Source organism: Pristiophorus japonicus, chromosome 10, assembly GCF_044704955.1.
Source record: "Pristiophorus japonicus isolate sPriJap1 chromosome 10, sPriJap1.hap1, whole genome shotgun sequence".
Classification (NCBI taxonomy): Eukaryota; Metazoa; Chordata; class Chondrichthyes; family Pristiophoridae; genus Pristiophorus; species Pristiophorus japonicus.
In genome coordinates, this window is record NC_091986.1 from 186,848,628 (window position 1) to 186,875,701 (window position 27,074).

The window sequence follows — 27,074 nt, forward strand, 5'->3', positions numbered from 1 at the left end:
TAAAACCACCGGTTATGGTTTTCATCATCGGGGCATTCAACGATACTATTCGCAGTGAAAAACATTTCAAGCTGCTCTATTTATGCTCCGAAAGTTTCTCGGGCTTGATGGATCTCACCCAAGCGCCATATTATTCCCATAGGCGCAGCCATGTGAACTCTGGCAATTTCGACAGTTCAGCCAAGTGTGCTTGTAATTTACATTGGATTTTTTGCCATTCTGCAAAACAAAGAACCTCTCAAAGTCACTCTGTTGGTTGACAGGAACATCCACCAACAAAAATTTCAACTATCGTCATCACCAATGTAATATATCCTTACGTCATCATCATCATGGGCAGTCCCTCGAAATCGAGGAAAACTTGCTTCTACTCTAAAAGTGAGTTCTTAGGTGGCTGAACATTCCAATACGAGAACCACAGTCCCTGTCACAGGTGGGACAGTCAGTCATTGAAAGAAAGGGTGGGTGCAACTGGTTTGCCACATGTTCGTCCGCTGCCTGCGCTTGTTTTCTGCATGCTCTCGGCGACGAGACTCGAGGTGCTCCACCCTCCCGGTTGCACTTCCTCCACTTAGGGTGGTCTTTGGCCAGGGACTTCCAAGTGTTGGTGGGGATGTTGCATTTTATCAAGGAGGCTTTGAGAGTGTTCTTGAAATGTTTCCTCTGTCCACCTTGGGCTCATTTGCCGTGTAGGAGTTCTGAGTAAAGCTCTTGCTTTGGGAATCTTGTGACAGGCATGCAAACAATGTGGCCCGCCCAGCAGAGCTGGTTGAGTGTGGACAGTGCTTCGATGCTGGGAATGTTGGCCTCATTGAGCATGCTAACGTTAGTGCGTCTGTCCGTCCAGGGGATTTGCAGGATCTTGCAGAGACATCGTTGGTGGAATTTCTCCAGCGATTTGAGGTGTCTACTGTATATGGTCCACGTCTATGAGCCATACAGGAGGGCGGGTATCACTACAGCCCTGTAGACCATGAGCTTGGTGACAGATTTGAGGGCCTGAGCTTCGAACACTCCCTTCCTCAGGTGGCCAAAGGCTGCACTGGAGGCGATGATGAATCTCGTCGTCGATGTCTGCCCTTGCTGATAATAGGCTCCCGAGGGATGGACAATGTGGACCACTTTCCATACCTATATCCTTATGACACCACTAACAAACACACTACACAAGGTGATTCTTAACATAAAAACTGTCATCATGTTTCCTTGCCACATGATCCTTTATTACTTACATCAGTTGTTGCAGTACATCAGTTGTCCATAGAAACATAGAAAGGAGTAGGCCATTCGGCCCCTCGAGCCTGCATCACCATTCAATAAGATCATGGCTGATCATTCCCTCAGTACTCCATTCCTACTTTCTCTCCATACCCTTGATCCCCTTAGCCGTAAGGGCCATATCTAACTCCCTCTTGAATATATCCAATGAACTGGCATCAATAACTCTCTGTGGCAGGGAATTCCACAGGTTAACAACTCTCTAAGTGAAGAAGTTTCTCCTCATCTCAGTCCTAAATGGCCTACCCCTTATCCTAAGACTGTGTCCCCTGGTTTTGGAATTCCCCAACATCGGGAACAAACTACCCGGATCTACCCTGTCCCGTCCCATCAGAATCTTGTATGTTTCTATGAGATCCCCTCTCATCCTTCTAAACTCCGATGTATAAAGGCCCAGTTGATCCAATCTCTCCTCATATGTCAGTCCAGCCATCCTGGGAATCAGTCTGGTGAACCTTCGCTGCACTCCCTCAATAGCAAGAACGTCCTTCCTCAGATTAGGAGACCAAAATCGAACACAATATTCCAGGTGAGGCTTCACCAAGGCCCTGTACAACTGCAGTAAGACCTCCCTGTTCCTATACTCAAATCCACTAGCTATGAAGGCCAACATACCATTTGCCTTCTTCACCGCCTGCTGTATCTGTAAGCCAACTTTCAATGACTGATGAACCATGTCACCCAGGTCTCGTTGCACCTCCCTTTTTCCTAATCTGCCACCATTCAGATATTCTGTCTTTGCGTTTTTGCTCCCAAAGTGGATAACCTCACATTTATCCACATTATACTGCACCTACCATGCATTTACCCACTCACCTAACCTGTCCAAGTCACCCTGCAGCCTCTTAGCGTCCCCCTCACAGCTCACACCACCACCCAGTTTAGTGTCATCTGCAAACTTGGAGATATTACACTCAATTCCTTCATCCAAATCATTGATGTATATTGTAAAGAGCTGGGGTCCCAGCATTGAGCCCTGCGGAACTCAACTAGTCACTGCTTGCCATTCTGAAAAGGACCCGTTTATCCCGACTCTCTGCTTCCTGTCTGCTAACCAGTTCTCTATCCACAGCAATATATTACCCCCAATACCATGTGCTTTGATTTTGTACACAAATCTTTTGTGTGGGACCTTGTCAAAAGCCTTTTGAAAGTCCAAATACACCACATCCACTGGTTCTCCCTTGTCCACTCTACTAGTTAGATCCTGAAAAAATTCCAGAAGATTTGTCAAGCATGATTTCCCCTTCATAAATCCATGCTGACATGGACCGATCCTGTCACTGCTTTCCAAATGCGCTGCTATTTCATCCTTAATAATTGATTCCAACATTTTCCCCACTACTGATGTCAGGCGAACCGGTCTATAATTACCCGCTTTCTCTCTACCCCTCCCTTTTTAAAAAGTGGTGTTACATTAGCAACCCTCCAGTCCATAGGAACTGATCCAGAGTCAATAGACTGTTGGAAAATGATCACCAATGCATCCACTATTTCTCGGGCGACTTCCTTAAGTACTTTGGGATACAGACTATCAGGCCCTGGGGATTTATCGGCCTTCAAACCCATCAATTTCGCTAACACAATTTCCCGCCTAATAAGGATATCCTTCAGTTCCTCCTTCTCACTAGACCCTCGGTCCCCTAGTACTTCCGGAAGGTTATTTGTGTCTTCCTTCGTGAAGACAGAACAAAAGTATTTGTTCAATTGGTCTGCCATTTCTTTGTTCCCCATTATAAATTCACCTGAATCCGACTGCAAGGGACCTACGTTTGTCTTCACGAATCTTTTTCTCTTCACATATCTATAGAAGCTTTTGCAGTCAGTTTTTATGTTCCCGGCAAGCTTCTTCTCGTACTCTATTTTCCCCCTCTTAATTAAACCCTTTGTCCTCCTCTGCTGAATTCTACATTTCTCCCAGTCCTCAGGTTTGCTACATTTTCTGGACAATTTATATGCCTCTTCCTTAGATTTAACACTATCCTTAATTTCCCTTGTTAGCCACGGTTGAGGCATCTTCCCCGTTTTATTTTTACTCCACACAGGGATGTACAATTTCTGAAGTCCACCGTCAACCCTTTAAGTTTCATTTGCCAGTCCATTCTAGCCAATTCATGCCTCAAAGCATCGAAGTTACCTTTCCTTAAGTTCAGGACCCTAGTTTCTGAATTAACTGTGTCACTCTCCATCCTAATAAAGAATTCTACCATGTTATGGTCACTCTTCCCCAAGGGGTCTCGCACAAGATTGCTAATTAGTCCTTTCTCATTACACATCACCCAGTCTAGGATGGCCACCTCCCTGGTTGGTTCCTCGACATATTGGTCAAGAAAACCATCCCAAATTCACTCCAGGAAATCCTCCTCCACCGCATTGCTACCAGTTTGGTTAACCCAATCAATATGTAGATGAAAGTCACCCATGATAACTGCTGTACCTTTATTGCACACATCCCTAATTTCTTGTTTGATGCTGTCCCCAACTCTACTACTACTGTTTGGTGGTCTGTACAGAACTCCCATGAGCGTTTTCTGCCCCTTGGTATTCCGTAGCTCCACCCATACCGATTCCACATCATCCAAGCTAATGTCCTTTCTTACTATTGCATTAATTTCCTCTTTAACCAACAATGCCACCCTGCCTCCTTTTCCTTTCTGTCTATCCTTCCTAAATGTTGAATACCCCTGGATGTTGAGTTCCCAGCTTTGGTCACCCTGGAGCCATGTCTCCGTGATGCCAATTACATCATACCCGTTAACTGCTATCTGCGCAGTTAATTCGTCCACCTTATTCCGAATACTCCTCGCATTGAGACACTGGGCCTTCAGGCTTGTCTTTCTAACACACTTTGCCCCTGTAGAATTTTGCTGTAATGTGGCCCTCTTTGCTTTTTGCCTTAGGTTTCTCTGCCCTCCACTTTTAATTTTCTACTTTCTATCTTTTGCTTCTGCCCCTGTTCTGCTTCTCTCAGTCTCCCTGCATAGGTTCCCATCCCCCTGCCATATTAGTTTAACTCTTCCCCAACAGCACTAGCAAACACTCCCCCTAGGACATTGGTTCCGGTCCTGCCCAGGTGCAGACCATCCAGTTTGTACTGGTCCCACCTCCCCCAGAACTGGTTCCAATGTCTCAGGAATTTGAATCCCTCCCTTCTGCACCATCCTCAAGCCACATATTCATCTGAGCTATCCTGCGATTCTTACTCTGACTAGCACATGGCACTGGTAGCAATCTTGAGATTACTACTTTAGAGGTCCTACTTTTTAATTTAGCTCCTAGCTCCCTCAATTCATCTTGTAGCACCTCATCCCATTTTTTACCTATATCGTTGGTACCTATATGCACCACGACAACTGGCTGTTCACCCTCTCTTTTCAGAATGCCCTGCACCCGCTCCGAGACATCCTTGACCCTTGCACCAGGAAGGAAACATACCATCCTGGAGTCTCGGTTGCGGCCGCAGAAACATCTATCTATTCCCGTTACAATTGAATCCCCTATCACTATTGTTGTGTTCCTAACACAGATGAGACTGCACACAGGGAGGTAAAGTAACAGTGACCTCAGTCTTTATGAAGACACTCCAGAGTGAGGAACAGGCCTTAGGGGCCGGCTTATGTACAGTGCTCCCAAGGGATGCTGGGATTCCTTGGGACTTCAGGGAATGCGCTCCCTGGTGGCGGAACATGGAGTGCATGCTTTACAGATACACATCACTCCCCCCGCAAAGTCAAAGTGAAAACTATTTACAAGGTGAGGCAGTCGGGAGCCTTTCTTTCCCTGGTGGCCCACCTCGGTACAAATGTCTGTTCTGGTGTGTTGGCTGTGCCCTCGCTGGACTGGCGTGTTGTTGGCCCTGCAGGGCTGCTGGGTGAGCCTGGCCTTACTGGATTGTTGGGCGTGAAGGGTTCGATTTCCTGGACCGGCGTGGTGTCGTTGATCCTTTCGGTGTGTGTTGTGGGCTCGAAAAAGGTGGTGTCTGCTGTGGGTTGTTCAGGGCAATCTGTGAACTGCAGCCTCATTTGGTCCAGGTGCTTTCTGCAAATTTGTCCATTGTCTAGTTTGACTATAAACACCCTACTCCCTTCTTTAGTTATTACCGTGCCCGCGATCCACTTGGGACCATGTCCATAGTTTAGCACATACACAGGGTCATTCAGATCAATTTCCCGTGACACAGTGGCGCGACCATCGTTTACATTTTGTTGCTGCTGCCTGCTCTCTACCTGATCATGCAGGTTGGGTGAACCAGTGAGAGTCTGGTTTTAAATATCCTTTTCATGAGTAGCTCAGCCAGGGGCACCCCTGTGAGCGAGTGGGGTCTCGTGTGGTAGCTGAGCAGTACTTGGAACAGGCGGGTTTGGAGTGAGCATTCTGCGACTTGTTTAAGGCTCTGTTTGATGGTTTATACTGCCTGCTCTGCCTGCCCATTGGAGGCTGGTTTAAACGGGGCTGAGGTGACATGTTTGATCCCATTATGGGTCATGAATTCTTTAAATTCGGTACTGATGAAACATGGCCCGTTGTCACTGACCAGTATATCAGGTAGGCTGTGGGTGGCAAACATGGCCCTCAGGCTTTCACTGGTGGCGGTGGCGGTGCTTCCCGACATTATTTCACATTCAATCCATTTTGAAAAAGCATCTACCACCACCAGGAACATTTTACCGAGAAACGGGCCCACATAGTCAACACGGATCCTTGATCATGGTCTGGAGGGCCAAGACCACAAACTTAGTGGTGCCTCTCTGGGCACGTTGCTCAACTGAGCACACACGCTGCATTGCCGTATACAGGACTCGAAGTCAGAGTCGATACCGGGCCACCACATGTGGGATCTGGCTATCACTTTCATCATTACTATACCCGGGTGTGTGCTGTGGAGATCCGAGATGAACGTCTCCCTGCCCTTTTTGAGTAGCACTACGTGGTTGCCCCACAACAGGCAGTCTGCCTGAATGGACAGCTCGTTCTTTAGCCGCTGGAACGGCTTGATTAGCTTCTGCATTTCAACGGGGATGCTGGCCCAGCTCCCATGCAGTACACAGTTTTTTACTAGGGACAGGAGAGGATCTTGGCTGATCCAAGTCCTAATCTGGCGGGTGATTTATCATTTTCAAACGCTTCCATGACCATCAACAAGTTTGCGGGCTGTGCCACCATCAACAAGTTTGCAGACTGCGTCATTTCCACCCCCGTGGTAGCCGACTGAGAGCATCCGCACAATTCTCGGTGTCTGGCCTGTGGCGAATGGTATAGTTATACGCTGATAGCGCGAGTGCCCACCTTTGTAGGCTGAGGCATTAGTATTTATCCCCTTGTTTTCAGCGAACAGGGATATGAGGGGCTTGTGATCGGTTTCCAGCTCAAATTTGAGGCCAAACAGGTACTGATGCATTTTCTTTACCTCGAACACACACACTAATGCCTCTTTCTCAATCATGCTGTAGGCACTCTCGGCCTGCGAAAAGCTCCAGGAAGCATAGGCGACAGGTTGAACTTCCCCGCAATGTTAGCTTGTTGTAATACACACCCGACTCCGTACGACGACATGTCACATGCTAACACAAGTCTTTTACACGGGGGTTATACAATACAAGCAGCTTGTTAGAGCATAAAATGTTTCTGGCTTTCTTAAAAGCAATTACTTGTTTTTTCCCCACACCCAGTTCGCACCCGCAATCACACGTGTAGGGGCTCTAAGAGGGTGCTTAACCCCGGTAGGAAGCTACCAAAATAGTTGAGGAGTCCCAGGAACGACTGCAGCGCCGTGACATTCTGTGGCCTGGGCGCGTTCCTGAGAGCCTGTGTCCTGGCATCTGTGGGCTGAATGTCGTCCGTCGCGATCTTTCTCCCCAAAAACTCCACTTCTGTTGCCATGAAGATGCATTTCGACCTCTTCAGCCACAGCCCTACGTGATCCAGTCGCTGGAGGACCTGCTCCAGGTTTTGTAGGTGCTCGACGATGTCCCAACCCGTGACCAATATGTCATCCTGAAAAACCACCGTGCATGGTACCGACTTGAGTAGGCTCTCCATGTTTCTCTGGAAGATCTCTGCAGGCGACCAAATTCCAAACGGGCATCTGTTGTAGATAAACAGTCCCTTGTGCGTGTTGATGCAGGTGAGGCCCTTCGAAGACTCCTCCAGCTCCTGTGTCATGTAGGCCGAAGTCAGGTCGAACTTGGTGAACGTCTTGCCTCCTGCCAGCGTCACAAATAGGTCATCTGCCTTAGGTAGCGGGTATTGGTCCTGTAGCGAGAAACGATTAATAGTTACTTTATAATCGCCACAAATCCTGACCATGCCATCACTTTTGAGTACTGGAACAATCGGGCTGGCCCACTCGCTGAATTCCACTGGGGAGATGATGCCCTCGCGTTGCAGCCTGTCCAGCTCGATTTCCACTCTCTCCCTCATCATGTGAGGTACCACTCGTGCCTTGTGGTGAATGGGTCATGCCTCTGGGACCAAGTAGATCCGCACCTTCGCCCGGAAAAATTTCCAATGCCTGGCTCAAAAAGAAAAGGAAATTTGTTAAGAACATGGGTACATGAGGCCTCATCGACATGTGATAGCGCTCGGATGTCATCCCAGTTCCAGCAGATTTTGCCCAGCCAGCTCCTTCCAAGCAGTGTGGGGCCATCGCCCGGGACAATCTAGAGTAGCAGTTCATGCATCATGCCCTCGTAGATAATCTTGACCATGGCGCTGCCTAGGACAGCGATAAGCTCTTTGGTGTACGTTCTCAGTTTCGTGTGGATGGGGCTCGGGGCTGGTCTGAGTGCCTTGTTGCACCACAGCCTCTCAAACATCTTTTTACTCATGATGGATTGGCTAGCACTAGTGTCCAGTTCCATGGCTACGGGTAAGCCATTCAGTTTTACGTTTAGTATTATAGATGGACATTTCGTCGAAAATGTGTGTACCCTGTGTACTTCAGCATCTGACTCCTCTCTCTGAGGCTCTAAATTGCTCTGGTCCATCATGGACCGATCTTCCTCTGCCACGTAGTAGTTAGCAGGTTTTGCAGAGCTTGCAGCTCATCTGCAAGCTCTTTGGAGGTGCCCCATTGTTCCACAGCTCTTGCAAACATACCCTTTGAAGCGGCATGAATAGGCTGAATGGAAGCCTCCACAACACCAACAAGGTGTGAATTGCCTTGCATTCATCCTTTGTTGCGGACTCTGAGTCATCTAGGTCACCTGAGGCCTGCTGGCAGTTGCTGACTCGTGGTTTCTGCCCTGTACATTTCTGCTCGCAAACACAGTTCCAGTTAATTTATGAACATTGCTAGCACTTGTGTGCTGAGAGATTTGTTTGGTGTTATCACTGGTGGACATAAACGCCTGTGCTAGCGCAGTGACCTTACTGAGGGTCGGTGTCTCTACAGTAAAAAGTTTTCGTTGGATGGTTTCGTGACCAATGTCCAGTACAAAAAAGTCTCTGAGCATTTGCTCCAGGTAGCCATCAAACTCACATTGTCCTGCAAGTCGCCGTAGCTCGGCGACGTAACTCGCCACTTCCTGACCTTCAGATCGCTGGCATGTGCTAATACCTCGCCATCAGCACGCTCTCCCTTGGGTTAAGATACTCCCGAACCAATGTACACAGCTCCTCATACGACTTCTCTGTGGGTTTCACCGGAGCCAGAAGATTCTTCATGAGGCTATAGGTCAGCGCCCCACAGACCGTGAGGAGGACCGCTCTCCTTTTTGCAGTGCTTCCTTCTCCGTCCAGCTCGTTGGCTACAAAGTACTGGTCTAACTGTTCGACATAGGCTTCCCAGTCCTCACCCTCCGAGAACTTCTCCAGGATGCCCACAGTTTGCTGCATCTTTGCGTTGGATTCATGTACTCGTCGCCAGTTGTTGTGTTCCTAACACAGATGAGACTGCACACAGGGAGGTTAAAGTAACTGTGACCTCAGTCTTTATCTAGACACTCCAGAGTGAGTAACAGGCTTTAGGGGCCTGCTTATGTACAGTGCTCCCAATGGATGCTGGGATCCCTTGGGACTTAAGGGGATGCGCTCCCTGGTGGTGGAACATGGGAGTGCATGCTTTACAGATACACAACAACTATAGCTCTTCCACTCTTTTTCCTGCCCTCCTGTGCAGCAGAGCCACCCATGTTGCCATGAACTTGGCTACTGCTGCCCTCCCCTGGTGCGTCATCCCCCCCAATAGTACCCTGTTTTGCAGGGGGATGACCTCAGGTAACCCCTGCACTACCTTCCTTCCACTGCTCTTCCTTTTTGGTCACCCATGCCCTATCTGGCTGTGTACCCTTTACCTGCGGTAAGACCAACTCACTAAATGTGCTATTCACGTCATTCTCAGCATTGTGCATGCTCCAGAGTGAATAAACCCGCAGCTCCAGTGTCGCAATGCGGTCCGTCAGGAGCTGCAGCCGGATACACTTCCCGCACACGTAGTCGTCAGGGACACCGGAAGCGTCCCTGACTTCCCACATAGTACAGGAGGAGCATAACACGTGCCTGAACTGTCCTGCCATGACTTAATCCTTAGATAAACTTAATTTGTCAACTACAATGCTAAAGGGTTAATTACTAATAAAGAAAAGAAGAAAAACTACTTGCCAATCACTTAGCCCCTTGGCTGTGACGTCACCTTTCGATTTCTTTCTACTTCTTTTTTGCCTCCCTGCTGCAGCTGCACCGGCTGGCCTCAGTGATCCCCCGCTGCCTCTCCGACGAACGCTGGGCCTTTATAGGCCGTTCCGACGTCCCCGGATTCCCGCTGCTCGCACTCCCGCCTCTCCGACGAACGCTGGGCCTTTATAGGCCGCTCCGACGTCCCCGGACTCCCGCTGCTCGCACTCATGCCTCTCCGACGAACGCTGGGCCTTTATAGGCCGCTCCAACGTCCCCGGACTCCCGCTGCTCGCACTCCACTAGAGGGGGAGCTCCAATACAGCAACATAGCATAGTCCTACAAAACAGGTGTCCTTCCACACAGCCGAAAGCGATTCTGATTGTGCTATGAATGGCTTGAATTTTCATCTTGACATTTTGGGGCTAATTCTGGCACAGAGCTTCACTAGTGGCAAATGCAAGTCAGAAGATTGGAGGTTTTGGGAGAAATTTGAGCCTAACCTGCCCATTGGATAACTCACAGGATCGGGTGCAATGCAGGTTCTACACTCTGCCCGATTTTACCCTCCTTTGAAGTCAATGGAGAGGGCTATTGAGTGTAAAACCAGCGTTCCACCCGATCCCGCATGTAACAAGGCTCGTCATTAAGAGTGGAGCCTCACAAAGGTAAAATATAAACTAGTTTTGACATTCTGAACAAAACTTGCTTGTGCGGTGGGTGCTTCCCATTCGCTTTCACTGTCAAAATGGTCGGCATTTGTGCAATGTTGTTTGAATGACAGACCGTAATCTCCAGAAGTGTTAAAGAGGATCAGTATGCTGGTGTAGGTGGGTAGCACATTGATGTACCAATACCTTGTATCAAAGTCGTAGGATGTGAGTGTGTTGTTCTGATTCCTTGCATGATGGGCTGGGACCAGAGAGATCTAGGGGTGCAGATGTTTAAGGGCAGGATTGCAGGGTGCTAAAAAATGTAAACGGGCAGTTGGAATTCTGGGTTTCATATTGAGGGACAATGAATACAAAAGCAAGGAAGTGATGGTGAATCTGTGTAGCTGGGTTGGAATACATAGAAACATAGAAACATAGAAAATAGGTGCAGGAGCAGGCCATTCAGCCCTTCTAGCCTGCACCGCCATTCAATGAGTTCATGGCTGAACATGAAACTTCAGTACCCCCTTCCTGCTTTCTCGCCATAACCCTTGATCCCCCGAGTAGTAAGGACTTTTTTTTTTTTTTTTTTTTTTGTCAAGAAAGGCGCTAAATAAATGCAAGTCTTTCTATTTTCTTCAATTCAAATAAAAAAATTTAAACTCAAAGGCAACCTGCAGCAGAAAGCTTATATAATTTGTTTTTACTGTGAGTAGCTTTTGACTGTCCGTTACAGAAAGGTTATTGGAGCCAAGGAAAGGCAGGATGGCAAGTGGGACATTCTGCGTATAATTGTTTATCATTCTTTGATGAGTTTCTGATCTGGACTCGGCTGTTAAAAGGCAGAGCAGAAACATCCTTAATGAGGAATCAAGAGAAATTGAAAGGAAGGAACCTAACAAGTCAGAGCAAAAATAACAGAAAAATTCTAAGTTTAGCAGATCAGGCAGCACCTATGGAGAGAGAACCAGAATTAACGTTTAAGGTCAATGACCTTTCATCAGAACTGGAAGAAGTTAGAGATGTAACAGTTTTTAAGGAATTACAGAGGCAGGAAACAAGGTAAAAAAAGACAGAAATCCTGTTCAAGAGAAGAGCAGAACCTCTTCAAGGCGGGCATTACTGGAAGAGAAGTTAACAGTGAGATTATCTGGTCATTATCACATTTTTTTTTAATCGTTCATGGGATGTGGGTGTCTCTGGCATGGCCAGCATTTATTGCCCATGAGAATATGGTGGTGAGCCACATTCTTGAATATAACTGAGTGGCTTGCTAGGCCAGTTCAGAGGGCAGTTAAGGGTCAACCACATTGCTGTGGGTCTGGAGTCACATATAGGCCAGGCCGGGTAAGGATGGCAAATTTCCTTCCCTGAAGGACATTGTTGAACCAGATGGGTTTTTACGACAATCATGGTCACCAATTACTGATACCGGCTTTTAATTCCAGATTTATTTAATTAAATGAATTTAAATTCCCCAGCTGCCGTGGTGGGATCTGACCGCATGTCTCAGGATCATTAGTCCAGGCCTCTGGATTACTAATTCAGTAACATAACCACTGTGCTAACATTCCCAAAATTGCTGTTTGTGGGAGCTTGCTGTGTACAAATTGTTTTTGACTTTACAACAGTGACTACACTTCAAAAGTATTTAATTGGATGTAAAGCACATTGAGACATCCTGAGGTCTTGAAATGCGCTATATAAATGCAAGTCTTTCTTTTACTAGCAGATCTCTGCCACTCCAACTGTATAACTGTCCACAAGAAGGTAGAAGCAGGCGAATGGTGTGGGTTGGCTCATGGATCGATTTTCCCTACCCTCACCAGATATCATCAAGAAACAAATAACTTTAATAAACTAACTGCAACGTCATGTTTCTCTGAAAAGTCCAGGAAACAATAGTTGGTATATTCCCATTTTATTTAGCCAACAAAAAGATGACAGGAATCATTTTCCAACATCACGCTCCCAAAGGGGACCTCACCCATAGCAGGAATTCAGGCACATGCTGCGAATGGGTTTCTGACCATTTAAATGAATGCCTGGAAAATCTTGCACAATGCACACCCGGATTTACGACGTGAAATACTGGCTGGCAAGGAGCCCTACAAGGACCGCAGAGTCAGAAAATGACCCTCCCTACTGAGGGACTAAGGACCCTTAGCGCTCTTCATTGATGTTCAAGACATCAATTTACATCATATTTAAATCACAGAAGTGACAGGAAGTGTTCTCACAAATTTGTGCATTATTGTTTAAATGGAAAGGAAAAGGTTAGAGGAATATTTTCTGTTTAAATTAATCCCCCCACATCTTGCTGCATTTAAGAAATTTGGAATATTTCTCACCTGTTGTGAGATACCATTGTTTTTGTATTTTCCTTCTTCTGAGAACAGGCTGTTAAAAGCCTCTGCACCCATTGCCAGGGTCAGATTAAGGGCTTGATGGGTCTGGGGCAAACTGATCCAAATGGGCTTACAGTTATGTTTGTTCATGTTCATTACATTACGTATATGATTCGGATTCTGAGTATGAAAACATGGGCTAGTATATTCAATAATGAAAGCATATATATCAAATGCATAAATATAATAACAAATTACTATGGTGGACTTATACTATAATATATTAATATCATATATTATATATTAACATATGTTTTATTTATTAAATATATTACATAATAACAGTTAAATAATAACACAGATAAATAGTAAAGATCTTGTCTCTGAAAAAATAGGTTAATCTGCCCCTGCCCACTGCTGATCTACTCCAGTGACGTAGGCCATAAAGGCAGCCCAACAATCTCCATTGCTTTCTGACAGGAGCAGGTGCTTCAGGACAGGGTGTGAGCCACACCAGTGCTGCCTGAACGGTTCTACACTCAAGAGCCCATGCTCCCCATTTCAAGATTGAACCACTCCAATTTGGCTCACGAGCTGTTTAAAACAGCAGATTCCATTGAAACCAGTGGGGTTGCTTCAGGAGGACTGTGGGTTATCCCCCTGAATATAGCACAGAAGCGGAGACACAAAACGGCATGTTCCATGAGGACGAACAAATAGCACAAAATTGTCCAACATATTGAGGAAGAACAGGGGAGGGGAGAAAGTTTCATCAAGTCACTATTTATAGCAAAACCATAAATGCATGTCTTATAATCACGTTTACAGCTTCACTGCTAAAAAGAATGTTTTTATGTTCATGAGTGAAGCCTTTCCACCATCTACAAGGCACAAGTCAGGAGTGTGATGGAATACTCTCCACTTGCCTGGATGAGTGCAGCTCCAACAACACTCAAGAAGCTTTACACCATCCAGAACAAAGCAGCCCGCTTGATCGGCACCCCATCCACCATCTTAAACATTCACTCCCTCCACCACCGGCGCATCGTGGATGCACTGCAGCAACTCGCCAAGGCTTCTTCGGCAGCACCTCCCAAACCCGCGACCTCTACCATCTAGAAGGACAAGGGCAGCAGGAGCATGGGAACACCATCACCTCCAAGTTCCCCTTTCAAGCCACACACTACCCTGACTTGGAGGCATATTGTCATTCCTTCATCGTCGCTGGGTCAAAATCCTGGAACTCCCTCCCTAACAGCACTGTGGGAGTATCTTCACCACACGGACTGCAGCGGTTCAAGGCGGCTCACCACCATCTTCTCAAGGGCACTTAGTGCTGGGCAATAAATGCTGGCCACATCCCATGAACGAATAAAAAAAAGATAATTTATGACAGCTAGTGATGTTAAAAATTCCAGAAAAGCTTAGGGTTGAATTTTCGGCTCGTTTGCACCTCTGTTTGCGCCCAGGAGAGGCAGTAAATGATTTATGTGGGCATTACACGGTCTCCAGGTTTTAGCACCCAGCCGGTAAATTAGGCTCCTGTTTTGCGGCGGCACAAAAACTTACCGCCCTGCCTTCCGAAAGAAAGTGCTGACAGGGATATACCATCTCCTACAGGCAGACCGTCCGCTCTGGAGGCAGCCTTCAATACTCCCCTCAACGGGTCTCTGAGGACATTGTGCTATGTTGCATACGGCACAATTTGGCACTCATCAGGGGCCAGGCATTGCCAGTGGGGATTGCAGGCCCACCTCAGGAGGAGGAGGATGACAAAGATGAGTTTGGAGAGGGACCGATTACACAGCTGCCACAACCACAGGGGAGGCAGCATGGAAATGCTGCTTGAGCAAGAGCCATACATCGCCAGCTCATAATGGAGAGGCTGCATGAATGGAGGAAGCTGAGTGATGCATCTAATACTGGCCGTGCTATATGCTGCCATAAAGGCACATCTATGCTGAGCTTGGCAACGATACACAAGACAACAACGTCAAAGGCTGAAGATTATAATTTAATGAACAAAAGTAGCAAATACGACCCTTCCCCCAAACAAACGCAACAAATCAATGAACAAACAATTTCAAAAGATGCTATAAAACAGCAAAAGCAAACAATACTTCAAACCATCAAGGTTACTCAGGTTACTCAAGTAAATTATAACAAAATAACTATCTACAGGAGCAGTCGTTACATGTGAACGCATTTGCACCTGGTTGTACGACCCCTTATTGGGACGTGTCCTGTGCTTCTCCCCACCCTTACCCTTTACCCCCCTCCCACGCAGGCTGCTCCTCCTCAGTGAGGCCACAGAACCTACAGCAAGGCTGCTTGAGGGCTGCTGTGCTGGGTGCAGACGGCGTATGACTATGCCTTGGACCAGCTTTGGGCCTTGAAGGCCCAGCTACGGACTGCTGCTCCTCAGCATCGGTGGAATCAGTCTCTGATAGCTCAGGTGTGGACCGCATAGGATGCATGGTTGGAGAGTCAGTGGTGGGAGCCGGAATGCTGCTATCCTGAGGAAGTACAACACCTTCCATTTCCTGGGAACCACTGACACTCTGACGGGGCAGGGCCTCAACATGTGGAGCATGATGTGTGACCACAACTTGCTGGCCTGCTTCAGCACCACCACTTCCCCGTTAGATCATCAGTCATTGACCGCATCACATCACCAAGCTGCAGTGTAGCTTGTGCCTGCAATTCGATCGATGCTGCGACGTGATCAATGGCACACCCCACACAGTCTGGAACACCACTGTTGCTGCTGGAGGCCACCTGCCTCTTTGGAGTGGGCAAAGATGGCCTCGCTGGAGTCCTGAGTTGCACTGACAACGCGTGACGCTGGCTCCGCAACAATCACAGAAAGTTTGTCGGTGCTCTCCAATACACCCATGAGCTCACAGTGCATCTTTGTGTTTTCCATGGACATTTCCACCAAGTCCAGTTCCATGTCTGCCTGTTCTTCAGCAGACCTACTTTGCCGACTCACCCTCTGGAGAGCTAGCCTCCGAGATTCCCCTCTCACACTGCATTGCTGTAGGCAACTGGGGCCAGGAGCCTCTGATGACTCAAATCCAGGGAAATCGGGCTCATCCCCAGATGTGCTTTGTCCAGACGGGGCAACTGGAGGGCTCTGTGGCTCAGGCATTGCAGTCTTCTCACATGCCTCATCATCTCCCCCATGACCAGATGTAGATGGCTCCCTGGACATCTGTCATGATTGTGGCTGGTCGTCTGCAAGCAGAAAACAACAGATGTGTGCTTAGCAGCAGGGGAGGGGGCAGGGTGATAGCAGGAAGGTGGCGTTGGACATGTATGTATATGTAAAGGGGTTAGGCCACTTCATAATACGTCTCAATGAAGTCACATCAGTCGCGCGATCAATTTACACACCCTCACTACCCGCAGGGGGCTCAGCATTATCCCGGCAACTGCCCGAGCTGGAGCTCCCATGAGGGCCGATACCCATTCCTCCAAATCCGTTAAATCGAGGAGCTGAGGCGGACCCCCGCCTGTCTGGCGCTGCTCACGCCTGTTGTGTGAGAGCTTCGCCTGCAATGAGAAAAATAGAATGGGTTCAGAAAGGGTGCACCTCCTGTTGTGCCACATATGCCTACCATAGTTAAATAGCTGCCACTGTGTGGATATGAAAATGTCTTCAATCTGTGTAGATATTGCATGAGCTTTGTGAGCAATTGGTAGGAGGTGAGAGGGAGGTAACATTGGGCTCAAGGTGATCTTTATGAACCCCATATCAGTAGTGGGAGTGTATTGTGAAGAAGGTTCTCAATGATTAGAGAACAAGAGTGTATGTGAAGTAAGCCTTCAACTTTCTGATGCATTGTGTAACCTACACCACAGGCTGCAAGACATTTGGAAAGGGGCAGATCCATCAAAGACTTCACATCGTGTCTGACTTTCATGTTGGAAGGATAGCAGGCATAGATAAATCTGAAGGGTACTCTGCTTGATGAACCTGTAAGGTCATTGAACTTTTTTGCGGCATTGTATGCCAGTTCTGGCCACCATGTCTGCCACAGACAACTCCTGTGCAATTTCTTGCCACATCTGTTAAAAATGTTTGGCAGTGGCCTCCCTCCACCAACCAGAGGCAGTGATGTCCGCCTCCTCTCCACAGCATGGACTAAGGCCTCAGCAGCTTCTGTTAAAAAATGCCTGGCACGCTGCCTGCCCTCCTGCTGTGCCATCTCTGCAGAAGTCCCAGACGTCGGCCAGGTCATCTGCGCATACGCGCATGAAGCTGCCGCCCCCTGAAATACCATCTGCACCGGGAAAACTAAAATGCAACTGCGCATGCGCAAAATGGCCACCTTTTTTAACGCTGTGATTATCAGCTCGGGTGCACAAAGTTCGTTGTGTAATGCCTGATTTAACGCTCCTGATCATGGATCTTCATTTTTGGCGAAATTTCCAACGAGGGCGCAAAATTTTTTCAACCGGTATCGGGAGCGCCCCATCACCATTAACACCCTGAGATCGGGAAAGACAAAAATCCAGCCTCTCTCTAAACTTCCTTGAGGCTCAACTGTCCAAAAATAAGTCTCTAATTGCTGGGAGGTAATGGAGAATGATAAGGGGTGTACATGGTGCAGAAAATCATCTCCCTAGTTTTTCTTCCTTCTTTAAATATGGAATAGGAGAGCAATCAAAGTGCCCAATATGCTCTGTGTCTCCCAGTTTGACACCAAAGTCCTGTTGGTGCTCAAAGCCTGTGCATAAACAGTGCACAGGGCTCAGAATGCATTTAATGAGGCCCAAACTAGAGTAACTATTTGTACTAAGTCTCCCTTCTGCGCATGCACCACCATCCCCCCACCCACCCACCCCCCCTCCACCCCCTCTGCACAATTCCCATGAACCCTTTTCTGCGCATGTGTCCAACACCACGTTGCCTCCGATCCATCCAGCAGCAGCCAAATGCATCCACTGAGCCTCCGAGCCCCCCCGCAGCACCAAGCCCTGAGCGGGCCCCGAGCACCCCCACAGCACCAAACCCTGAGCAGGCATCAAGCCCCCCGCAGCACCGAGCCCTGAGCGGGCCCCGAGCCCCCCGCAGGACCGAGCCCTGAGTGGGCCGTGGGCCCCGAGCCCCCCGCAGCACCAAGCCTCGAGCAGGCATTAAGCCCCCCGCAGCACCGACCCCTGAGTGGGCCCCGAGCCACCCATAGCACCAAGCCCCGAGCAGGCATCAAGCCCCCCGCAGCACCAAGCCCTGAGCGGGCCCGAGCCCCCCGCAGCACCGAGCCCAGAGCGGGCCGTGGGCCCCGAGTCACCCTCAGTCTGCTTGGGGGGTGGCGGGGAAAGAGCTTGGGGGGGAGAGAGAGCTTGGGGGGGGTGTGAGGTGAGAGAGTTTGGGGGGGGTGAGAGAGTTTGTGGCGGGGGAGAGAGAGTTTGGAGGGAGAGAGAGAGAGAGAGCCTGGGGAGAAAGATAGAGATAGAGCCTGGGGGGGTGGGGGTGGGGGGGGGGAGAGAGAGAGAGAGAGCCTTGGGGGAGAGAAAGAGAGAGCTTGGGGGTGGGGGAGAGAGCCGAGGGGGAGAAGAGCCTGGGGGGAGAGAGAGCTTGGGGAGGGAGAGAGAGGGAGAGCCTGGGGGAGGGGGTGGGGGAGAAAGATCTTGTGGGGGAAGAGAAAGAGAGAGAGCGAGCTTGAGGGGGGGGGGGGAGAGAGAGAGAGCCTGGGGGGGGTGAGAGAGAGAGAGCTTGGGGGGGGGGGTCAGGAGGAGAGAGAGAGACACAGGTGGGGGTGGTGGGGGATCGGAGGGGAGAGAGGGAACTCAGAGAAGACGAATCATGTTCTTCCAACCCCTGGTGCGTACAAGCTCGGTGCGTGTGTTACAAGGGACATCGTTGAAGTGGATGAAATCCAGAAGTCACGACACTGTCACTATTCACTTCATACCCAATAAACATGTTAACAATCCGCCCACAATGCCCCATCTGGGGTAGGGGGGGGGAGCGGGAGGGGGGGCAGGGGAAGTAAGGTCTTGTGCCGGGGTAAGGGACTTCAGCTGGTACTTGGAGGTTTTTGGGGAGATCTATCCTCTGTGGCTTCTGAAGTGAAAATGGATCGAATTACAAATTGGAAAGTCACTCAGAACTTGGGCTGTGTGTTTCCAGTAACACATTCCAGAGGAACTTCAGGGTGTGGCTTATCCTCCAAGGGGAACAATCAGCAATTGGTCATGTGAAACTGGGGAGTCAATCAGAGAAAGGCTGCCTTTCAGTTAGTACAACTAGACGCAGCCAGCCCAAACCCACAGTACACCCAGAGCACCCGACAATGCTCCAGTCACTCAGTATCCGTTCACAATGGGCTCTGAAGGGGACGCACTTACCTTGATCCAGGGCAATCCAGCTTTCACCATTGGGCCTCACAAGACCAATTTTCTCCAGACTGTTATGTGCTGCTGGTACTCAGAATCCCTCCTTTACAAAATCACTGCAGTCCCACCCAGCATGTCACATGCTACGAGCCAGGAGCCAGGAACTGACCGGATGATTATAACCCATTTATCGCCGGCGCAACTTTCGGCATACAGGAATGAGCTGCATCACCCGGCCTATATTTTTTTAAATTATGACATCATGCTCGGGCAAGTCCGAGAATACTGGTTAGAATAGAAACTAGTGCCTGATTATCGCCTAGATAATCACCGAGCGCTACTTTCGGCATTTTGCCCATAATTTGCCAAAATGATATCTGGCCCAAAAAGACGCTGAAGAAAAGCTACAATCACCTGACCTTAACTCGGCACTATGGACGCCATTTTGTAACTCGGAGGATCTTTAATAAAAAGCTGCTTGAAGTGCTTGTCAGGAGAAGCAATTTGTGAGTGATTTTAAGGGCCTTTTTGACTCTTGCCAATCACCGAATCATATTTGTATTTGTTGAGGACAAATTAAGGGCATTTATATTGATGTGGCCTGTAATATCTCAACCAGTATTGATGAATAATCACACGCTGCAGAATAGAGATGGGAGAAGGTTCACTGAAGAACATTATGTGCCCAATGAAAGAGGTGGCAGACTGCTGAGAAGGATGAAACGTTACACCCAACGCATTTACAGGGATAAGCGATTATACCTGGACTTGTCCGATAACACGTGCGTTAGGAGGCTGCGCTCCTGAAAGGAGGTCATCAGTGAGATATGTAGCTAATTAAGGGAGATCCACAGCCTACCAGCACCATCAGGACAACACTGCCCATTGAGGTTAATGTTACTGCAGCACTTTCCTTCTACACATCGGGCTCCTTTCAGGCCTCAGCTGGCGACATTTGCAGTAGCTCTCAGCATGCCACACATTGCTCCATTCGACAGGTGACTGAAGCCCTTTACACACGCAGGATGGACTTTATAAGCTTCCCTATGACCAGGCAGGCACAGATTGAGAAGGCTTTGGGTTTCTTGAGAACAGCAAACTTCCCCAAGATGCAGGGAGCAATAGACTGTACACACATCGCTCTGCGAGCACCTTTACAGGATGCAGAGGTGTTTCGGAACCGAAAGGGATTCCACTCCCTGAATGTGCAGCTCATTGTTGACCACAAGCAAATAATCATGGCAGTAAATGCAAATTTTCCAGGCAGCATCCATGCTGCGCACATCTTGTGTGAGAGCACTGTCTCTGACCTCTTTTAAGAGTCAGCCACAAGGTCACGGTTAGATGCTAGGGGATAAAGGATATGGCCTTGCCAGCTGGCTCATGACCCCCCTGTGTAAGCCCCAGACGGAAGCCGGGAAGCGCTACAATGAAAGCCATATAGCTACACGCAATATCGTCAAAAAGACAATTGGATTTCTGTAGCAGCGCTTCAGTTGCCTGAACCACTCAGGAGGCAACCTACAATACCACCCTGAACTTGCTGAGTTCATTGTGGTGTGCTGCATGTTGCATAACCTAGCTATAAGGAGAGGACAATAATTGCCAGATGGGACTGCTGGTCCACCTCAGGAGAGAGGGGAGGTGGAAGAGGAGGAGGACGAGGACCTCGGGGAGGACAATCAGCCTGGTGATGAACCCATGTCCCCACCGCAACCCCCTTCCCCCCCCCCCACAACAACACTGGAAAAGCCCCGTGGTAGTTACGCAGCAAAACTCTTGCGTCAGCAGCTCATAAATGAATGCTCTGCATGAACTTACATTGGTGACAATTACAGTTCCGTTACGTTTCATCCTTGCCTGGCCTGGCCTGGCCATGGCCATTGTTTCCAACTATTGGATTGTGTGGAGGCCCGACCTGCAGGAAACTATCAGTGGCAGGTGGGGTCATAAAAGGAGCGGCATGCGACCCAGGAAGCAGCGTGGAGGCATGCCACTGCAAGGTACAGTGCGAGCTGGTGCAGAAGGGCAACGGCAGCAAAGAGTGACGTCAGCAAGGTCAGTGATTGGAGCTTGGGCACGTGCAGCAGGAGCAGCAAGGTCTGGGCGCAGGAGCAGCAAGAGAATGTGGAGGGATGTGATCAGGTAAACATAAATAAAAATGTTTAATAATTTAACACTTAATTTTTTTTTAATAAACATATATAACACCTTGCCAACCCCCCAACAGTGAACAACATTTTTAACAGAACAATATAACAACACCCTCCCACCATCATAACAGTCAACATTCAACAATTTGTTTTAAATAACAACAATAATATACAGCCCTGCCTCCCTACCTGCAGCCACACTTCCCCTCCTGTACCTTAACCGCCCCCTTGTCATAACCCTCCATTTCCGACGTACTCCCAGAGTAATGGGCCCAAGCTGTCTTGCAGCAGAGCACCTCAAGGCCTCCTGCTGCTATTGCGGGGGCGGGGGGTGGGGGGGGGGTGGTGGGGGGAGCAGTGGTGACGTCGACAGAATGATCTCAGTGGCTGGAAGAGAAGACTTTTGCAAAGAAATGTCTTCTGTCTCGCATCTGTCGTGGTGGTTGGTGGTATGGCACCTTGGGATGCAGTGCTGTATCCCAAAACCATCGCATGCCTTAAGAACAGTCAGTCGTTCGCCCCATTGCCGCAAATATCTGCTCCATGCCCTCTATTATTCTGGCAGACAGTGCGGCAATGTTGCCGGTCAACCCACCAAGCACCTGGAGGAGCTCTCAACCTATGTCGACACTCGTCCTCGACAGTAACACCATGCCCTCATTGACATCTGCCCATCGCAGCGCGTGCCTATCTCACTGACCCAACCTCCGCGGGGTCGACGTGGGCACTGGCTGCCTTGGATTGCCCTTCTGCAAGCTGCTTGCCCCCGCTACTTCATCTGTTGAGGATGACATGGCCGCAGGTACCACAGATGGCAAGTCAGGCTCTACTTCGTCCTCCTCCTCACTTTGGTGTTCATCACCAGTGATGATGGAGATCTGCAGTGGTGCAGGGGACTCCCTTTGTGCCTAGGTCGTCTGGGGAGCTGGAAAACATAATTGAGGTTATTAGAGGAGAAGGGGAGACATGAGAATGCTTGCACTGCGCTAGCTTATGTATGAGGAACAACACTATTGCAATAAATGTGAACAAGAGATATTACATATGATTAACATGAGAGTACAGAAGAGACAGAAACTGCATGCATAATATTACATCATTCACATATTATAATGAAATGCCATTAAATTACTTTAGTTATATATGTAGACTATAGATATACTCTCTGTGTAGTCACTGTATAGTTGCATAAGATGGAGACTTGTTTACCTGATGTACTATCAATAAGGTTTACACTGTGTATATACATGCTGGCACCACTAGAGGGTGCAACTGGTGGAGACCGGGGTTTCCTGCCCTGGTGGCAGGGGCTGTATAAAAGGGTAGCCACCATGCGGCTGCCTCACTCTGGAGTTACGAATAAAGGACCAAGGTCACTACAGTTTGAGTACAACACATTGCCTCGTGGAATCATTCATAGGTACATTACAGACATAACAACTTTAAATTACCACTGGTTTACCACTGCTTTACACATTACTCACGTGGTGCAACATGGGATCTGCACCACCACAGGTGGCAGAACGATTATGGGTGCTCACTAATGCTGTGGCACGTTCTTCCAGGTCGGTCAGAGGGTGCAGCTCAGCAGGCCCTCCTCCGGTCCGCCTCTGCTCGGCATGATTCTTAGATATCTTCCTCTACAAACGTGACAAGAGCATAGCATAAACTAATTGACTGGGTACTATTATGGAAACGCAACAGATATTGTAATCCACAATTAGTCACCCCATATGCAATTCATGGTTAACGTTAAGGTTATATGCAAATACAGTTTGTATCCATAATGGCTGCAGTTATAACATCTACGTTCAGAGAAAATATTTAATAAGATCGTGTTTAGGAACTAATGTTTGACACCAAACATCTCGCGTACAATCTCCAGGAAAGGCCCCATTAACGGGTCATGCCATTCGACGCCTGAGGGGAGGTAGGTGGTTTATTTGAATTGATGGAGTTCTCCTAGGGGGTGAATCAAGACCGCTGGTGAGCTCAGCAATGACAGAACTGTAATGGGAGGGGGCACCATGTCCATGGGCTGTGCTCGGAGATCTCTGTGTGGCCGGAGCTAATGTCCCAAAATGTCCCAGGGCAGACAGTGAGCCAGGGTAGCTCTCCCCCAGTCCAGGCTGGATCACTGTGTGAGTGACAGCAGCCGGAGAGACTCACACAGTCTGGGCAAAGGTGACCGGACCCCTCAGTACTCAGTCGTGCCCCATCCACCAACGTAACCAAAAAGGAGACGGTGCCCAAGTTAAAGACTTGCTCACCGCACACAAGAATTCTCCTTCTAAAGTGGTAGAAATGCCGAATGTTTGCGGTCTGTCTGTTTCCAATCATTCCTTTAAATAATAATAATTAATACTGTTGATGAAATGTAAGGCATCTCAGCAAAATTAGACTTAAAGGGAGCAAGTTCCAACCCCAGTCCAAATCTTAGCAGGGAAGTTACCCAAGATGATCCAGCTCAATTACAATCTGGCAGATTTACATTCTAATTAATATGTTAGTGCATCATTACAATTTAAAATGTAATAATATAATACTTACTCTTGCCGATGCAACCAGGCTGTTCCAACGCTTGCGGCACTGGTTTGCCTCATGCCTATCGTGGGCCACAGAAGAAACAACGGCGGCAATATCATCCCATATTTTTTGATAAATGCGGGGGCAAGATTTCCCATGCCCACCCTGGGTAAATTGGCCCCACCAATTTTCTATCTCATTAACAAGGGCCTCATTGGCCTCATCAGAAAAGGCTTTCGCCCTCCTTCTCCCTGACAGCTCCTGCTACATGTCACTATTGCTCGACATCCACAAACAGCTCCCTTCTCTCTCCTTCTCTCTCTCTCCCTCGCGTTCGGTCTTCTGAGCATGCCCAAATGATCCCTGAACTCCCGAATCGCAGGAAAAGTTCTTTGCTAAAAAAAAAACGCACATGCGCAGAATGATCGTTGCTATGGACGCCAGCCTTGCATGACTGAATATATCGCTAAGGCCCATCTCACATCGCTAAGGCTATCGCCCAAATTAAAAAGACAAAATAGTTTTTTTTTAAATGGGTGATATTCCAGCAATCCTGAAAAATTAAAAATGCACTAAGGCTGGAAATATCACCCAGTTTGGGCGAAAGCGATCATGGTAGAAAGTCTAGCCTTGTGACACTTAATCCATGCACAGGTGCAGGATTAAAAAAGAAAGAAGTTGCATTTCTATAGTGCCTTTCATGACCTTGGGATGTCCCAAAGTGCTTAAGCCAGTACTTTTTGAAACGTAGTCACTGTTATAATGTAGGAAACACAGTAGCCAATTTTCACACAGCAAGCTCCCACAGACATCAATGATATAAATAACTAGATCATCTGTTTTGGATGCTGGTTGAGGGATAAATATTGGTCAAGATACGAGGGAGAACTCCTGTGCTCGTCTTCGATTAGTGACATGGAATCTTTCACGTCCATCTGAGAGGGTCGACAGGGTCTCGCTTTAACGTCACATCTGGAAGACGGCACCTCCAACAGTACAGCACTCCCTCAATAATGCACTGAAGTGTCAGACTAGATTATGCGCTCAAGTCCCTGGAGTGAGACTTGAACCCGCAACCTTGGACCCTACCATCAAACACCAGTACAAAAATTCAACTGGAAAAAATGCAAATGACACAATTCTCCCACAGGATGGCACTGCTCCACTATTGAAGAGTGGCTAAATAGCTATATTCAAGTGGCAATTTGATATTTCTCCCTCAAAGTGGGGTTTAAACCTGGTGCCTCAACTGGATGGTCATTCTTTATGAAGGTAATTTTGCAAGACTCTGCACGGTCCCACTAGACGTTTCAGGTCGGCAACGAATTCCGCCGCATTCTGGCCCTCTGAGCGAACGTGCGTATAAAATCTGTATCTCGAGATGATGATGCCTTCATCTGGCTTAAGGTGATCCTGTACCAGTGTACACAATTCTTCATACGTCTTCTCTGTTGGACTCACAGGCAGGAGTAGATTCTTTATCAGACCATAAATGTTTGGTCCGCAAACCGTGAGGAACACAGCCCGGCGCCAATCTGCGTCGCCAACCGTCTCCATTTTGTTGGCCATGAAGAACTGGCTCAAAATGCTCACAAAGTCTGCCCAATCTTCTCCTTCCACAAATCGCTCTATTTTTGCACGCAAAGGTTCTTGTTGCCTCGTCGCCAAATGTTGTGTATGCAATAACTGTTAGACTGAGTATTGTTTAACTCCAAGAGGTATGACCTTGGCTCTGCTTTATTAAGGCCCAAAGTGACTAATATACAAAATGGCTGGCCTTTTATACTTGAGCTGCACACACGTGCGTGCAGCCCAATGGCCTCCAACAGTGACGCCATCTAGTGGCTAGTGATCCCAAAAGTACATACAAGACAGGGAGGAGGAGGTTTTAGAGGTGGAGAGTGCAAGGCCGAGGTGGGATTTGTAAATGGTGCTAATGATTTTAAATTCCATGCCTTGGATCAGGGGGAGCCAGTGGAAACTGATGAGGACATGGATAATGGAAGTGAAATTCACCTTGGGCAATCACCAGCTCCTTTTACACTCCGCCCAATATTCTTTTCCAAGGACATCACTTTCAATCGAAAATCCCCAAAACTGGCATTGATCACTGGGGAAATGTGCACGATTTTTTACCCAGCCCGTCTGAAAGAGCTGGCGTATACGAGGAGGAAAATCCTGGCCACATGTCCAACAAAGAGACAGGAGAAATGTTTGCACTGGTCATTCGATCTTAATTAAGAACCATCAACATCATTCATGTGTTATTCGTTCAGCATTGTTTGGAGGGAGCAAATAAATAAATATATTTAATATATGGCATTTCCTGTCTTTTTTGTAATGAGATCGCTGGCTTTTTACCACCCTTACTGTCGGAGGTGCTGTCTTTCGGATGAGACGCTAAACCAAACCCTGTCTGCTCTCTCAAGTGAACGTAAAATATCCCATGGCACTATTTCGAAGAAGAGTAGGCAATTATCCCCGGTGTCCTGGGCCAATATTAATCCCTCAATCAACATAACACAAATAGATTATCTGGCCATTATCACATTGCTGTTTGTGGGAGCTTGCTGTGTGCAAATTGGCTGCTGCATTTCCTACAGTAACTATACTCCAAAGTACTCCATTGACTGTAAAGTGCTTTAAAGCACCTGGTGGTCGTGAAAGGCGCTATATAAATGCAAATCTTTCTTTCAATCGGAAGGGGCAACCTAGTAACACCTCATGCTTGGTTGACTGAAATTTTCAAGACTGCAATTGATTGATTTTTGTTAGGTAAGGGCATCAAGGGATATCAATGGAATTGAGTGACAGATCAACGACGATCTAATTGAATGGCAGAACGTTCTCGAGGGGCTGATTGGTCTACTCCTTTTCCTATTTTTCGATGTTCCAGAGTTTTCTGTTTCTTCAGCCTCAAAGTGACTTTTGGAGAAGCTCTTATATAAGTTTCCTAACAGGATAGAGAAACTTGACTCAAAACTTTCAGGGAAGCACATTTAAATTTGTGAAGGGCAAAGTTAGGGCAGATCTCAGGAACTATTTCTTTTTGCACAGGGTGCTCAGCAACTGGAAAGGATTATCAGGACGGGTGGCTTGGACCACAGCACTGGTCTCATTTAAGGAATACCTAGATATGTTAGGAGTAAATTTCCAC